This window comes from Canis lupus, chromosome 11 (assembly GCF_011100685.1).
Source record: "Canis lupus familiaris isolate Mischka breed German Shepherd chromosome 11, alternate assembly UU_Cfam_GSD_1.0, whole genome shotgun sequence".
NCBI classification, from domain to species: Eukaryota; Metazoa; Chordata; class Mammalia; order Carnivora; family Canidae; genus Canis; species Canis lupus.
The window spans coordinates 16,930,050-16,948,346 of record NC_049232.1 but is presented as its reverse complement, the minus strand read 5'-3'; the positions used below and the strand labels follow the sequence as shown (position 1 = coordinate 16,948,346).

At 37.5% G+C, this 18,297-nt stretch overlaps 1 long non-coding RNA gene and 1 pseudogene across 4 annotated transcripts in view; one reads left to right on the top strand and one right to left on the bottom strand.

The window, feature by feature from the left end:
- Nucleotides 1-9,586, bottom strand: part of LOC111098011 — a 45,111-nt gene extending 35,525 nt beyond the window's left edge. For all 4 annotated transcript variants that reach the window (XR_005366634.1, XR_005366635.1, XR_005366633.1 and 1 more), the window contains exons 1-4: nucleotides 9,507-9,586; nucleotides 8,056-8,156; nucleotides 5,128-5,223; nucleotides 3,513-3,586 (exon numbers count right to left, since the gene is read on the bottom strand). This is a non-coding gene — a long non-coding RNA (uncharacterized LOC111098011). The remainder of the gene's footprint in view (nucleotides 1-3,512; nucleotides 3,587-5,127; nucleotides 5,224-8,055; nucleotides 8,157-9,506) is intronic.
- A 34-nt stretch (nucleotides 9,587-9,620) lies between these two features.
- On the top strand, nucleotides 9,621-17,976 carry LOC119873880 (annotated as a pseudogene).
- The last annotated feature ends 321 nt before the right edge of the window (nucleotides 17,977-18,297 follow it).

Sequence of the window (18,297 nt, the reverse complement as noted above, 5' to 3'; positions counted from 1 at the left end):
TTGAAAAAACCAACACTGAAATATCATACAGAAAGTTTGCCTCTATCCCAAGGAAGGAGGAGTTTATAGAGGAAATCAATGAAGAATATAGAGTTCCTGAGAGCAAATGTATTAAGTGATATTAGAATTAGTTTGATTGTGAGCATCCATATGTTTTGAAGCCCTATTTCGTTTTTTGTTTTTTTTTTTTTTAATGGGAATTTTCATTTAAGTATGGCTGATTCATCCTTTATTATGGCATTGTGGACATTCTATTTTTCGTGTGAGGTATCAAAAATCTATCAAGAAAAGGATAAAAAGAATTGCACACCATGACCAAATGGTACTTATCTCAGGTTTATAAGGTTGGTTCAATATTCAGAAAAATCAGTTAATGTAATCTATTTCATCAACAGACTAAAAAAAGAAAAATCACATAATCATATTAACAGAAAAAATATTTGACAGATCCAACACTTATCATGATAAAAAGCTCTCAGTAAACTAGGAATAGAAGGCAAGTTTATCAGCCTGATAAAGACTATCTACAAAAAACCTACAGCTAACATCAACTTAAGTGATAAGAACCAAAGCTTTGCCAATAAGATCAAGTACAAGGCAAGTATGTCTCTTATCATCACTCCTTTTCAACTTGTGTTGGAAGTTATAGCTAATGCAATAATACAAGAAAAAGAAAGGTATACAGACTGGGAAGGAAGACATAAAATTGTCTTTGTAGAAAACATGATTATCTATGTAGGAAATCTAAAAGAAATGACAAAAAAATTATTAAAACTCAAGTGATTATAGTGAGGTTGCAGGATATAAGGTTAATATAAAAATTCAATTGCAAATCCTATATACCAGCAACAAAAAACTGGAACTTGAAGTTATAATCGCAATACCATTTATATTAGCACCCCCCAAAATGAAATATTTGGGGAAAAATCTAACAAAACACGTACAAGATTTATATTAGGAAAACTATAAAACTTTGATGTATGAAATTAAAAGAACTAAATAAATGGAGAGATATTCCATGTTTATGTATAGAAAGACTTAATATTGTCAAGATATCAGTTCTTTTCAACTTGATCTATAGATTTAAAGCAATCTTAATCAAAATCCTAGGAAGTCACTTTATAGATACTGGCAAACTGATACTAAAGTTTATGTAGAAAAGCAAAAGGTCCATAACAACTAACACAACTTGAAACTAGAGGACTGATATACTACTTGATTTTAAGACTTAGCATAGGGGCATCTGGGTAGCTCAGTTGGTTAAGCATCTGATTCTGGATTTTGGCTCAGGCCATGATCTCAGGGTCATAGGATTGAGTTCACATTGGGCTCTGCACTCACCGTGGAGTCTGTTTATCTCTCTCCCACTGGTCATTCCCTCTTCTATTCTCTCTTCCCTTCCCCCCCTAAAATAAATAAATAAATAAATAAAATATTTTTTTTTTAAAACAGACAATATAAAGCAGTAATCAAGCCAGTGTGGTATTGGTCGAAGAATAGACAAATAGATCAGTGGAATAGAATGGAGAGGTCAGAAATATACTCTTATAATATAATCAACTGATCTTTAACAATGGAGTAAAGGCAATATATGGAAGCAAAGATAATTTCTTCAAATGATCCTAGAACAACTGGATATCCATATGCAAAGAAGTGGATCTAGACACAGACCTTACACATTTCAAACAAAACTCAAAATGGATCATAGATCCTAAATGTAAGATATAAAACTATAAAACTCTTGGAAGATAATATAGGAAAAGAAAACCCTAGATGATCTGGGGTATGGTAATGCTTTTTTAGATGCAATGCCAAAGACACTATCTGCAAAGGAAATAATTTATAATCCAGACTTCGTCAAATTTAAAATTTTTTGTTCCGCAAAAGATAATATCAAGAGAACTAGAATACAAACACTGGGAGAACACATTTGTAAAATATCCATCTGATAAGTGAGTTTTACCTAGAATATACAAAGAACTCTTAAAACACAGCAGTAAGAAAGTAAACAACCTGATTAAAAAATGGGCCAAAGACCTTAACAGACACTTCTCCAAAAAAGATATACAGATGGAAAATAAATATGAAAAGATGCTCCATATGATATATCATCAGGGAAATACAAATCAAAACAACAGTAACAACTACATACCTACTAAATAGCCAAAATCCAGAATACTGACAGCACCATAAATGCTGGTGAGAATATGGGTCACAGGGACTCTCACACATTGCTGGTGGAAATACAGAATGGTACAACCACTTTGAAAGACAGTTTGATGGTTTCTTAGAAAACTAAACATACTCTTACCATACAACCTAGCAATCAAGCTCTTTGGAATTTACTCAAAGAAGTTGAAAACATATGTTCATATATAACCTGCACATGGCTGTTTATAGCAGCTTTATTTATAATTGCCAAAGCTTGGAAGCAACCAAGATGTCATTCAGTAGGCAACCATATAAATATACTGTGGTATATCCTGAGAACAGAATATTTTTGGCTTTAAAAAGAAATGATCTATCAAGCCATGAAAAGACATGGAGGAAAGTTAAATGTACATTACTAAATGAAAGAAGCCAATATGAAGAAGCTATATACTATGATTACAAGTACATGATACACTGGTAAAGAGAAAATTACCCAGACAGTAAAAGATCAGTGACTGCTGGTGGGGAGAGGGGCAGGCAGAGATGACTCAAGTGGAACACAGAGGATTTTTAGAGCAGGAAAAATGATGGATACATGTCATTATACACCTGTCCAAACCCAGAGAATGTACAATACCAAGAGAAGACCCTAAAGTAAAGTCTGGACCTCTGGTGATTGTGATGTGTCAGGGTAAGTTCATTATTGGTTAAAAAATACATATTGTTCAGTGAATGATAATCTTGATAATGGTTGATAATGGGAGAAGCTATATATGTGTGGGGGCAAGAGGTAGAGGAAATCTCTACCTCCTTATCAATTTTGTTGTAAATCTATAACAACTGCAGAAAAATCAAGGCTTCAAAAATTTCAGTCAAGTGTGCCTGCGTGGAAATGATTCTTTCTTGCTGGTCATTTAGTTTCTTTCCTTTTGAACAGTTCTTTCTCACTGGTAATTCTGTTTTAATTTACATTTGGTGCTACTGAGCTTGCATATTAAGTTTATTTTTGCTTTGCAGCACAGCTCCATATGTCTTGTAGAAAATGAGATTCTAAAAATAAAGGGAGAACAAGAAAGAAAGAAAGCAAGACATATGGGATCTTTATGGGGCTCTAGGAGAAATAACATACCTCATAATGAGCCCCTCCCAGAAGGTTAAGGGTTCATTTATAAAGTTTCTATCTCTTTTACATTCATCATGTCTTAAGTAAAAATTTCTAACAGTCATTGAATTTCATCATCCGCTTCGGTTTCTAATTTTCTCTCAATCTTGCAATAAGTACATTCAATTATTCTGCCAAAACACAGTCTCTTGTGAAGATAAATTTAAGAATAAAAGTGACGGCAGGAAATTGAACTTACTTTAGCTCTGGCTTGGTCTGCAATAGAGCCTCCAATCTGATTTTCTTTTAGTACTAGTTGACTGTGCTTATTCACTACAAAAAATTAATAATATTTCTGAATCAGTGTTTGACATAGTAACAACCCAATAGATTCATTGACTAAATATTTCCAATCCTCATTCAATGATTATTGTCATATAAACCCAGATTTTCCATGCTATTTTCTGTTTTGCCTAGGAGAAGTGGCTTGTCATTTGTATCTAATTTTAGAATCTTAGAATCTTTCTGGAGCCTGGTATTATTATCTATCTGTTATCTATTATTACCCTTTTGGAGTCTATTATTATCTCTCCAGCTTTAATTATTCTTCCTTTAAATTGTTTCAGACCAGTGGGCAAGTCTCTTCATCTCAAGGAAGGACATGGTCTTGTGACTTAATCCAGGAACTCAGTAATTGCACTGTTTCAATGTAATAGTAGCGAGGAGAAATGGAAGGTATAAAAATCCCAGTTCTCAAAGTTACAAGCATCTAGTTGCGTAGGCAAGACATGTGTCTGAAAAAAACAGCTAACACATTAGGTTATTAAGTACCTAATGTTGGTATTTAAATATGTGTTGTTGAAACTTAAAAGGAAGAGAAATCACTGAGGGCTGGAGAACTCAGGAAAGATTTTATGAAAAAACATGGAGACTGGAGGATAAATGAGATTCCGAAGGAAGATGGAGGTAGGGTGGTAGTTCAGGTGGAATAATCATACAAGTGAGGGACAGAAAGGGAAAGGCATACGGGTACTTGTGAAATGATTTTTAGGACAGAGTAGCTAGAGAGTGAGATTTAAACTCAGAAATAGGAGATGAGATTAGAAACCTAAACTAGAATAAGCAGTGGTGGATCTTGAATACTATCAGTCCAGGGACTTTGGACTTTGTTGTGTGGGATGTTGGAGGCTATTTTTATAAGTAGAGAAAATTATCAATCCACTTTCTATATCATTCTCAGTGGGAAAAAATTACTGTTAACTTTTGTCTTCTGTGTGCTAAAATTTATATTTCCTGCAACCTAATTATTAAATTATGTTTATCTCTTCCTGGAATTAGAGGCATCTCTGAATCCATCTCCCATTCTTTTAAAGGTACATTCACCAAAATTGAGAGTCTCAACGAGACCTTATAGTTTTTGTTTTGCTGCTAGAGATGTTCATGTAAGAACATCTGACTCAACTGTCCATTATTAAGCTAACTCAACAAGTCAGTGGCTGTGCAGCATGAACCACAGAATCTTAATGCATGGTATTTAGTTTTACTTTGTTATTATTTCTTCTATAGAAAGCTTTTGAAGATTTGGTAAACTATTGGAAAGGAACAGGTCAATTTTCTTTTGGTGCTGTAAAATCCTCCCAGATTGATGATGTTAGTGAAACTCAGATGGTGCAACTGAGAATTGCTTTGTCTCAGAAGAACAGAATTGTCTGAAAGTGGTTGTTCATGGGAAGGGGGGCAGGGAAACAACCACCTACACTTTTTTGGACTTGCTATCCTTCTGAGTGACTCAATGCTGGCAGTTGTAGAGGTAAGCAACCTCTTGGTGGTAGCTAGAGAAAACTTCCCTTTTATTTGACCAGCCCTATACTAACCAGGTCACTGCATCTTGTATTCATGGCTTCACAAAGCCCCGCTTTCATTCTCTTTGGAGACTGATCTCTCTTCAGGACCTTTGTTGCTGATGACCACTGTATGAAAGAAAAGAAATCTGATGTTGGCTGGGCCAGGACTGTGAAGTGGAAGCCCCTTCATCTCAAAAGCATTGCCCCTTGCTTCCACATCTCCTGGTTTCTCCTAAGCTTTAGATTCTGGAAAACTGTTAATTCTATTCTGTTTGATAGTGAAGATGTAACTCATTTATATAATCTTGTTGAATTGAATCTCAGTGGTTTAAAATGTGTTATATAGCAGAGGCAGTATATTTGAATAGCTTGTCCTTTGCTGCAGGGAAGACTGTTAATGTGCAAGCAGCCATCTTTTTTTGTGTATATAATTTACTTGTTTTTAGAATTTTAGACTTAACAGACTTAATAGGTCATTCGTTCTAGCCATCACATTTTATAAATGAAGAGATTAAGGTTGAGAGATAGCAACTAATATGGTAACTGACCAGCCATCATGATTTGCCCTAAGCTGCAATGTTTTTGGTGCTAAAACTGGGAAAGTCTGAGGCATGTGGGGATGAGCTGGTTATCCAGCAACCAGTTAACTAATTCAAAGTTTCATAGCAGTTGTTTATATGCTACAGAATAAAATCCATCTATTCTTACTTCTGGTATAGGGTTTTCCCCATGACAGCATAATGCAATAAAAATATTTCCTCATTAGTGAAAAACATATTAAGGTTCCAGAATACCGTAATGATCAGTTCAACTTTGTGTTCTAGGATATTTATGAAAGTTTTCTACCACTTCTAATTTGGGCCATCTCATCCTTAAGAACTCAAACATTTGCACATCAATTTTTAAACTAATTTAAATTTAATAAGGATAGTAGGCTATTTCTGTCTTTAGTGGATGTAGGGGGAAAAAAAATCAATGAAGTATAAGCCAAAGAAAGCATTTGTTCTGGAAATTCATCTAGGGCTGTAGTTATGGGATCTAAACTATACAAGGCTTAGAAAAAAGGCATAAGGCAATAGATAGGGATTCTTTATTAACAAAAATGAGGACAAACCCCAGCACAGTTATTAACAACTTTTCCAGCTCAAATTCTTAAAGCAGGGAAGTCAATTGGTAGATGCAGCTTTCAGATCAGCTCATTAATTTACAGGCACAAACTCCTGCAGTTCCTTTGGCCCTTTGAAATAAGGGTGAAATGCTTAAAAATGCATTAATAAAATGGTTGATAAAACTTCCTAACCTGTTTAAAGGCCTTCTTCTATTATTCCTTAACTATTGGTGACCAGTTAGATTTTTCTTAACCACCATTCTCATGCTACATGCTGCCTGGAGGCCAATTCAACTTCACTCATGATGTCAGTTACTACTTGTAACAGGGTGATTAGATGTATTATGTGCCTGCCACCACACCTTTCTCCTGTGTCCATGGCATGGCATACATGGCTGATTTCTCCTGGTGCTCATTTCTGATTTGGCTTCGCATAGTCCTTTCAAGCGTGTGTCTTCAGTCTAACACTACAGACTGCGCAGAATTGGCATCACATCTATTCTTAGACCCACAACTAGTTAATCTTGGACCTAGATTAAACCATATTTGTTTATCTATTGAAACCTCCTCCAAGCTGTATATCTGAATATTTGACAGTCCATCTCTGCCTGGATGACTTCAATTTCAACACGTCCAAACATGAAATCCTCATTTTTACCTGCAAACTTGCTTCTCCTTTCTCCTTTATACTTACCATCCCATTAGTCATCAAAACCTATATTTTATTCATTTTTGAATCTTTTTTGACTCCCTCTCTACTTTCTATCCCTACTGTCACTGTTCTATTCAGGTTCCTGCAAAAGCCATTTGCTGGTATTTCTGACTTCATTTTCCTATCTTCTTTCCATATTGTTGTAAGAGAGATTTCTTTCCAAACTAAATCTGGGGATCGCTGGGTGGCTCAGCAGTTTAGTGCCTGCCTTGGGCTCAGGGTGTGGTCCTGGAGTCCCGGGATGGAGTCCCACATCGGGCTCACTGCATGGAGCCTGCTTCTCCCTGTGCTTCTCTCTCTATCTCTCTCAAATAAATCAATTTTTAAAAAACCCTGTAAATCTGACCATGTCATTCCTTTCCTTATGAATCCCTATAGTGACTCTCCCATGGCTTCAAAATACATTTCAAGGCTCTTAGTTTATAAGATCCTTGTCATTCATCTGTGCCTATTTTTCTAGTTCTCAGATATTGACATCTTACCCATTTTTATATTTGCTGGAGGTTTCACTAATTTTCCCTTCAAAAAGACAACACTGATTTGTTTCACTAATCAAGACTTTACTAATTTTTGGTATTCTGTTTTATAACTATCTTCTTGTATTGCTAATTTATTTGTATTTTTCCTCTAATAAGTTTCTTAATGTGAAACTTAGATAACTTATTTTCAATTTTAATGTTGTCATAACTGTTTTTCAGTCTCTGTTCTCCTGCATATTGCTTTGGCCACAACCTGTAGGTCAGTTCTCCTTGTCATTTAGCTCTGAGCTGTTTATATTTTTGGTTTTTACTTGGGATTTTCTCAGGACTTATTATAGTTACTTTTTTTTTTTCCTTTTGTTGTTCATTTACTATGCATCAGGGTTAGAAAAATGTAGCTGAAATAGATTCTCCATTTTGAAATGTATCGAGTATTTGTGTATATGTGTATATATCACCTTAATACATGACCAATTTTTGAAAATATTCCATGGAACATAAAAAGAATATATGTTCTTTTACTATTAAGGATAGTGTTCTCTCTACATGTATTAAATGAAGCTCCTTCATTGTGATATTCAGATATTCTTTTAGAAAGGGTATTTTCAATGGTACCGTTTCTGAATAAGGATACAAGTACATGCTTCTCAAATATTTACCTGGTTCCTACCTTCCCATGAGAATTGGGCTGGGTATGGAATTCTAGGTTCAGTTGGCTTTCAGAATTGTGATGATATAGTTTCTTTGTTTTCCAGCAACCCTATTTTCAGACAAGTTCAGTGTTAATCTGAATCTGTTTTCTTATTGGTACACTCTGTCTCTTTGAGGTGACTCTTCATTAATGGTCTCTTTATTGTCTAGGTTCTGAAATTTGACCAGGTTGAGCCTTGTGTGTTTTGTTGTTGTTGTTTTAATTTGGAGCTTTTCATCTAAAGATCTTATAAGTACTTTGCTATTAATATTTTTATTCTTTCCTCCCCTTCATTCTTACTCTTCTGGGTTGGTTTTTAGGATTGCTGCTAACTGGATGACTCTTCTCTCAGATCTCTTCTTCCTCATGTTTCTTAGGTTTACTTTCACATTGTCCACCTCTATATCTTTCCACACTACATGGTAGGGGAATTACTTGTCTCTATCTTCTGCTGATTTTTGACTCTCCAGCTGTGTATGTTTTGCTATTTGGACCATCATATTTTGATCATATTTTCAGAGATCTCTATCCTTTTCACTGGAATCTATTCTTTCCTTTTGAACACAATATTCCTTCCCACCAACTTGAAGAAATTAATTATGTTTACTTGGCAGTTTAATTCCCTATGTTTATCTAATTTTATAGTTGAATTTGCTGTGACTCCATCATTTTCCCTGGGGTCTCTTCCTTCTGCCTGTTGATTTTGGAAATTTCTAATTTCTAAAAGAAATGTCTTTTCTTTTGGCCTTCCTCAAATATGTAGACATTCAGATTGTCTGTTCCCAGCTGTGGATGTGAATCCTTGCCAGAATTAAAATCACTGCTCCTGTAACACTGAAACAGATTCTGATTACAGGAGCCTGGCACCAGCAGTTTACATGGGCAGGTCGGGGAAGCATGTGTGGGACCATATTGCCAGGAGTCCTGGTCTGTCCAGTAACCACAGGCTGCCTGTAGCATTGCTCTGCTTCTCCAGCCTCAGCTACTCTGGAATTTCTTATGCCTCAACTTGAATCTGTAGACCAATCAAGAGTCTGTAGCTCTAAAAAGTAACCACTCCCTTTATGACGACAGGGATGTGGGTGGATACTGATGTAAATGTTTCGTCATTCTTAATTAGTCACCTCACCAACTGCCTTCATCCTGCTCTTTCCCCTAGTTCCCACTGTTGCTGCTCTTTGGATTATTTTGGGGCACAGTTGGGAAAACACACTGTATTTGACATTCTCTTGCTTCTCTATGAGATTGTGACTTCCTTAGTTCTCAGGTTTTGCTTTCAATTTGATCTGAATTGCTGAGTATCTTCAGAAATACAGTTGAGGTATCTCTTTCAAATTTACCACTCTAAGATTTCCTCTTTTGTATATATTTTCTGTCATTTTAATGGGATTTTTAAAAAAATGAGAGTAAATCTAGTACTTAGCCAACTTGAACTGGAAAGCCAACTCTTTGTTTAGGGCTTCAATATGTAGCCAGGATTTTCCATTATTTTATTGTTCCATTGATTCTGTTGAAGAATTTAGAACATATGTCTCAAAGTTAGGTCAGAATTATTTTGGTCTTCACCTCTTTGGCTCTTCCCTGATCGTGATCAACCAGAGTCCCTTACTGAGGCACATCTTAAATGTCTTTCTTCTTAGGGTGAGAATTTAGAGATCTACTGTATATCACTATTTAGAGAATATAACCACCAAGGCTCAAATTTAGAAAATGTCTTTCAAAATTAACTGCACATTTATCTAAAGAAGTTTCAAGATCCTTATAAAACAAAGACTTCTGGCTATTTATCCTTTCATTTCAGAGTTTCTGGGGAGGTTATACAGATTAGATCCCCTTGAATTAACTTCTGTTTGTGGAACTCTGCACTTTGTCTAGACTTTCACACTGATATTTCATTTGCACATCTTGACACATTCTTTCCATAGATATGGAATATTATCCTCATTTAGCAAATAGGAAAATGGATTCAGACAGGTTATTTGCCAAATCAGACAAATAAAAAAGGAGGGAACCAGTCCTCCCATGCTAAAATTCTTTGAGTATGCCTCATGTGGACTTCTTTAATGACCAAGGTGAAATCAGTGTCCTTAGACAAAAGCTGATTTCAAGTCTGGAAGGTATCCTTCAGGCTAGACAGGAATTAAACTAGACTGTAGGGTTGAATTTGATGTTTATAGAGAAGAATGTGCCTGATTATGACAGATTAGGTTTTCACATTATTCTAAAAAGTCACAGAACCAATTATTCCTTTAAAAAGTCCCCTTAGAAAATCAGTTTCAAGCATAATTATAGGAATTATTACTTGAGAATGCTCAATCACCTGCATTAAGTCCATATTTCTGTTCAGGTTCCCTCTGTTGAGTGTATCAGTTATTTATTATTGTCTTTAAAACTCCCTGCCCTGAAGGTTATAGCTTAAAACAACAACCATTTACTCTTGCTACAAAGCCTTCCAGTCACCTGGGAAGTTCTGTTGATCTGTCCAAGCTTGACTGATCTCAGCTGGATCCACTCAAGTGTCTCTTTTCAGCTTGGGTGTTGATTGTGAGCTGATTGCTCCACTCACATGTCCTGTGATTAGTTGGCAGGCTATTGTATGGAGCAGTGTCTTTTATCATTTAGCAGACCATCAGAGGCTTGTTCATGGGGTGGCATCAGAATTCCAAGAGAGCATGTGGAAGCTTACCAAGCTTCTTCAGCCCTAAGATTAGAACTAGCACAGTGTCATTTCCATTATATTTTGTTGGTCAAAATATATCATAAAGCCAATCCAGATAAAAAGGGTAAAGAGCTGCAAAGTCATATTGAAAGGAGCATGGACATGAAGGAAAGTAATTTATCATAAACAAAAAGATAATTTTTATAATTAACCTACCATACTTGGGTGTTGTACCCATGCCTCAACCACTAACAGCTCACAGATGCCTCCCCTTTCCTGGAGAATTGCACTAAATGAAAGGAGGCTATATTGTTCTACAGATCATGCCCCATTTTCCTGTGAGGGGGAGGAGATGTGGTCCTCAGCAAATAACTAATGGATACTAGGACACAAAAGGCCAGCCCCTTTGCCTCATGGGGCAACTACTCTGATGTGATTTAAACTTCAGAGCCTCCCTGTGGAGGCAAGACTAGACTTGAGACCATATCCTTGCTCTGCTTTTACCTCCTCCCTATCTCACTTTCCTCATCCCTTGACATGTTTCTCCTGAAAAGTATTCCCCTGGTAATTCAGATACCCAATTCCCTGACTCAGGCCTTACATCTAGGGATCCCTCCCAAGACAGATATTTATTGCTGATTTAATGATAAAAAACAGCAGACCCTTGTCACCAATACATAACTATAAGCAAAGTTGCATCTATTTTAGTTTAGTGGCAGTCTGTATAAGACTGCAGGCCTTTTTGCTCTTTGGTAAAAAATGAGAGTAGCTAATGTTTGCTGAGTGCTTACCATGTACTAGGCTTTGTGCTCAGTATGTATTATGTATGATGTTATTTAATCCTCATAGTGACCCTATGAGCGCACTACTGTTATCAGTTTTTATACTTTTAGTGTTGTGAAATCATTTTATATCTTGGATTGTGTTGTACTATTCTTTAGGAACAAAAGATTTCTGAGTCTGCATAAAAATAGCCTTTGAAGGAAACACGTGATAAGTGTCACAGACCAGAAAGACAATTACCTTCCTGCAACTTGTAATATCGGGCCTCTGGGTTCATCATTGAATGATATTGATAGGGAAACATAATGGGCAAAGGAACATCCCTGTTCAAAACACTAAATCTTTTCATTAATGTCATTTGGTCATTTTGGTGTGCGATTTTGGCATTGCAAACTATTTTGCTAAGCCATTCATTTCTGCGTCCAGGCATGACCATCTTAGTTTTAAAAATCTTGTATGCTGTCAGGTTTCCATTGAGCAAGTTTCATTTATTCATAGAAAAATCATTTATTATGTTTTCATCATGCCATGTTAACTACTTTCTATCTATATCCATCTATAGATATCTATATGGATAGAAAGATATGGATAAAGATACATGCTTATATGTGTTTATAAACATATATAACATATGAATAAAAATACAAAATTATGTAAGTCTATAAAGTAAGTGTTGTGGAACACCACAGGAAGATGAGAAATGAGTTAATAGTAACCACTCATGTCAATGGACCCCTAATTTCAGCAGCTGCAACAGGAAATAGGAAATCTTATAAAGGGAGGGTCAAGGAACAGGCATTAATTCTTTCTGAGTTGCGTGGCAATGCTTTGTCTTTCTTGATTTAGCTGGAAATGGCCTCTGACTCCAAGGGAAAATCCAGAGAGGAAGACCAGATAAGACTATTTGGCATGGCGCTAAGCCAGAAACCAAGGCTGGGAGAGGTAAAAGAAACCATCCCCAAAGTCACACAGGTAGCAAGTGGTGCAATGGAAGTATGAACCTGGCTGCTCCACTGCCTGCTGAAATACCAGGAAATGCAAGAGTGGGCAACATGCTGATATGTGGAGGGTGCCTTCTGGAGAGCAGCTCACCCAGTGCAGTTTCTTCTGTAGTAACAATAAGGAAGACTGCACGCAACAGGTGATGTCCCATGCAGTGGCCATGATCCCACCTACTTAAGCTAAACTCCTGCAAGTTTTATTTTTGGGAGATTTTAACTGGATTTAAAAGTTAACTATATTAGTTACTCAGAAGCAAAACAGGTATTCCAAGAGAAAGAGAGCTTGAGAGAAATGAGTAATGAATGTGCTTCTGAGTCTGGCTTATGTGAAGCCTCTGTTAAAACTGACAAGAAACTGCCAAGAGGGTTAAACTTCAGAAACTTTGTAAAAAAAAGTTATCTGGAAAGTGATGAAGACAAAACTCTTTCAGTGAAAGCACCAGAGCCTAATTTAGCAGCATCTTGAGTACCTTATTATGTCGGGAACCAAAGCTTATAAACTGTCACTGGGGACTCTCTGGCATTGGGCCCCTGAGACACTCACCTGTTTGCAAACCACGCAAGAAGGATCCACAGGAAGAATTCATGTTTCCAAAGACCAGTTGTTTCATCAAAGAGAACACAATCAGCCCAGAGCCCCATGTACGCCCAATCTGCTGTCACCTTATAGTAGATTTTTATGTGTTCCTCTACCTTGAAGGACAAAGCCAACAACTTATTTTTGTATCCACCCAAGTGGAGTCTTTCTCTTTTCTGAACAGGCAACCAGGGCATGCAGATCGCTTCTATTACCTAATATGCAGGAGGAAACTTAAAGAGAAAAGTGAGAAAAGAAGTGAGAGCATAACGCAAAAGGATTGAAGAAGATCAAAAAAGAATAGGAGCCTGATGAGCAGTCATTGGCAGAGTGCCCAGAGCAGCTTCAAGAGAGAGACAGAGCTCAGAAAAATCATTTCCTGCTCTGGGTTAAAAAAATAAATCCAACCATCCTCTAAGAGGTGGTCTATTATTCATCCTGTGCAGCATTGGGTCATTAGTTCGAAACTGCATATGTAATAAAAACAGCAATGACTTTCTTCACACCCAGGTGAATGGGTTTCTCCCTGCATCACCCACTGCACACCTGGGTTCTATTAATGTTGTCTTATGTGTGGGTAATTTCTCAGGAAGCTTCAGTCTTTGTGCATCTCTAAAACGTCTCCTATGCTTCTTAGCTTCTATTCTTCTGTCTACACTCATCTTTGATAGAAAAGAAGGGTAGGGCAGTGGTTTAGTGCTGCCTTCAGCCCGGGGTGTGATCCTGGAGTCCTGGGATCGAGTCCCGCATGGGGCTCCCTACATGGAGCCTGCTTCTCCCTCTGCCTGTGTCTTTGACTCTCTCTCTCTCTGTGTCTCTCATGAATAAATAAATAAAATCTTTAAAAAAGAAAAGAAGGGCAATCCCTACAGAGGCTAGGAAGCAGCAATCATTCACCATAATTATTGCTGGAATCAGCAAAATCCTAAATCGGCTTCTGTCATGGAATACAAAATTGACTTCATCTTTCCCCTCCTCTTTAGAGTTTATCAGCTCCTCTCATTACTGGTACTTTGGAAGTTTCCAAAAATGTTTCACACTCTCAGTCTAGATGGCTTTCCTTCGGGAAGCTGCTAAGACTGGCTTTCTCTTTTCACATTGCCAGACCAAGAAACCTTGGTCTTGAAGAGGATTTGCCTTAGACCTCCAGGTTTGTTACTAGGAACCATTTTCCATGCAAAATGTTCCTGATGCTTATACAACCTGTAATAAGACCACAGTTCCTTTGAACTCTGAACAGGTGTAGGGTTTTACAGCGCAATATTTTAAGATAGATTTTGTTTTAATCTTCCAGTTAAGCCTCTTTATACAAACAGAGCTGCCAAGAGAACAAATACAATTCCCTTACAAGTTGTTTGTCTAGTTAACAGTAAGTACAAAAATCAGTTTCCTGTTCACACAAAGGATTTTCTTGTGTTTGAAATCTTTGACCAAAGGGACATTGGCTTGGACTTTTATAGGGGATTCGCAACGTTAATAATCTATAGTGCTCTGTGCACCAGGATGTGAGGTGACTTAGCAAGCAGCTGGTTAGCACCAAACAAGTATGTTGCTGGAGCTTCTGAAAAGGACCTTTGTGTGCGCAGTGCAAAGGCATCACAAAGGGTCTACATGGAAACAGAGGTTCAGTGCTCAGTGAAAGATATCAGGAAGTTGGAGGACAGCACAGAAGAAAGGAAAAGGAAAACTTATTGTCAAGATAAAATTAAGATAAGGGTTTGCTAATGGATGGCCAGTTGCCCTCAGGTTTTGTGTTCAAAGTTTTCCTCTTTTTTTTTTTTCTTATGTGTTTCTTCCTTTGTCTTTACACAACATGAAAACATTCATGGTACTATGTATTTCCAAAGAGCCTTTTCAGTCTTGAGGTCCCTGGCAGGATTAGCTTATTCTTGAAAGACAAGTCATATGCAGAATTCATAGCAGAAGCCTTGCATTCTTTCGGAGGGATGGTGTCGTGGGAGTATTACTGATTTGTACTCTTTATGTAATACAGAGGTACTTTGCTGGTGTAATCCCCACCCACCAATGAATTAATTGATGTACTTTGTCCTTTTTGCTAGGTTCTTTAAATCTCTTCACTTGTTTCCCCAAACGTGTTTCCCTTCAGCCTAGATAAGTTAGGTAGCAGTTGCCTATTGCACTGGGGAAAGGAAGATATTATAGGAGCTGAATAATAAAGGTAGAATATTCTTATTTCTTATATCCAAAACTGCTAGTTTTGATGGCAAATGGAAAAATTCACCATCATCCATGTAGAACCAGTTTCTCTTGAGACTAAGTCTGGGTGAATGCAGACATGAGAGAACCCATTACTAGTATGCAGTTTGTAAAATAGACACCAAGACAGGAAATGGACCAGGAAACAGCAGTTCTCAGGGCAATGACCCTTTCCCGACCCCCCACCCCCACCACGCAATTTTGATATGACAGCTGTCAAGTATTGATGAGAACTGTTGGCACAATGGATCTAGGCAGGAGTGGGAGTGGAGACAGTTTGCACAGTTCTGTGTGCAATTGAAGTTGTGGGTGAAGGCTCTCAATTCTCCCAAGGCTCTAGAGCAAGTTACTGATGTAAATTGAGGGAGCCCCTGGCCTCTGTAGGTATTGTGGCAGGAATGAGAGGTTTTATCCCTACCAGGAGGCTGAGGGCATATGTTAGCAGATAGATGCCAAGATGCTATGTGGGAGCCAGGTCAGCATTTGCAGCCCCTCCAAGCACCATTGAAATAAGACAAGCTGTCACATCTGGAGAAGGAGGCCAGCCTGGATGGGCCTGATACAGAAGTAGAAGCCTATTGCCTGCTGTTACAGGGGTGCTATCTGCTTACATCTTAGAGTTTATTAGCATCTATGGCAGGAGGAGGATAAAGAGGAAACCATCCAGAACAGACTGAGGTTTTTTTCTATTGAAATTTTTATTTGAGATAATTGAAGATTCACATGCTATTGTAAGAAATATTAGAGAGATCTTGTATATTTTTTATCCTATCTCTCCAATGGTAACAGCTTACAAAATCAGTATAATGCCGCAACCAGGATATTAACATTGATACAGCCAAGGTGCAGAACATTTCCATCACCATAAGGATTTTCACGTCGCCCTTTTATAACCATACCTACTTTCTTTCCCAAATCTTAACATCTGGCAACCACTAATCTGTTCTTCATTTTGATGATTTTACTATTTTGAGGAAGTCTGCGTTTCTCTGTCACCTTTGAAGAATAATGTTGCTGATATAAAATGCTAGGTTGGTGACTTTTTTCTTTCAACAGTTTAAAAGACTGGAGTTTTACTCCATCCTCTTCTTGCTTGCATGGTTTCTGATGAGGAGCCCAGTGTTCATTCTTATCCTTGTTCCTCTCCAGGCAAGGTGTTTTTTTTTCTAGTTTCATTCCAGATTTTCTTCGTCTGCTTTTTGCAGTTCGAATATGATACGCATATGTATGGTTGTGTGTGTTAACATTTATCTTGCTTGATAAATTGATTTGCGATATGGTATCTTTCATTAGCTTTGGAAAGTTCTTGCCCACTGTTACTTCAAGTATTTTCAAATTATTGAGCTATTCCAGTTCCTTTCCCTTTACATATAGTAGAACAATCTTTTCTATGTATCCAAAAAGTCATTCAGGAGCAGTGTGAAGGAGAAGAGGCGAGATCGCCTCCCCGGACCGGCCAAAGCCTGCGTGCGCCTCATCCCCGCCTCCAGCGCTTATGTCTCCCCGCCGTCAACACCATGCCCAAGGGAAAGGCCGAAGGGGATGCTAAAGGAGATAAAGCCAAGGTGAAGGATAAGCCACAGAGATCTGCAAGGTTATCTGCTAAACCTGCTCCTCCAAAGCCAGAGCCCAAGCCTTGAAAGGCCCCTGCAAAGAAGGGAGAGAAGGTACCCAAAGGGAAAAAGGGGAAAGCTGATGCTGGCAAGGATGGAAATAACCCTGCAGAAAATGGAGATGCCAAAACAGACCAGGCACAGAAAGCTGAAGGTGCTGGAGATGCCAAGTGAAGTGTGTGCATTTTTGGTAACTGTGTACTTCTGGTGACTGTACAGTTTGAAATACTATTTTTTATCAAGTTTTATAAAAATGCAGAATTTTGTTTTACTTTTTTTTTTAAGCTATGTTGTTAGCACACGGAACACTTCATTGTTGTTTTGGGGGAAGGGCATATGTCACTAATAGAATATCTCCGAAGCTAGATTGATAACAAGAGGGAAAAACACCTTCCCCTTCTAGTTTTGAGAAACTTCCCCTTGGCTCCCAGGAGGAGGGATTCCTTGATGTTGACACACATGAGCCACCTTGGTGGTGTGGAAAAACTAAAATTCATTTTTTTATGTCCTCTTCTCTCTCTCTACCTTCAACATAGACTTGACTCCCTTAAACCCAGAGACCTGTTGGAACCTGACTCCATGAAATGGTTCCCAGTATGTCAGGCAATCTGGACTTTACAGTGTCACCACTGAGATGGCGTCCCTCAAAAGAGTTCCTTTTTTTTTAGCTTGTGGATCTTCAGATTGATAATTCTGCCATTTTCATTTCATTTCCTGAAAGTCAGGGTTGGCTTGTGAAAAGTTGTTAAACAACATGCTAAATGTGAACTGTCAACCCTCATTCTAAACTTTCCCTGTTCAGAGCATCACATGAAGACTTCATTGGGTTTTATAGTGGCTTTCTGATTTTGGTAGTCCGTTGAAGAAGGGAGTTTGAAAGTTGTTGTATACTGTTAATGATCGTCTGCCCATGTCCTGCCTGAAATACCATTGTTTATGAAAAGTATCTTTAATAAAGCTGGATACAGTTTGGCTTGGAAAAAAATACCAAAAAACAAACAAACAAACAAACAAACAAACAAACAAACAAACAAAAAATCCTTCAGAGATTTGATCAAAATTGCAATAAATCTATATATCATTTTGGGGAGAGTTGATGTTTTTACTATGTTGAGTCTTCCAATCCAACTGTCTCTCCATTTATTTGGGTCTTCTTTAATTCCTTTTATTAGCATTTAGTTTTCAGTATATAGTCCTATTCATGTTTTCTTAGACTTACATGTAGAAATTTGAAAAACTTTTAAGTGATTTTTTTGTATTTTTATCTTGTATCCTGAGACCTTGCTGAACCCATGTAGTAATCCAAGAACTTCTCCACACATCTGCAGTAGTGACAGTTTTATTTCTTTCTTTCTAGTCT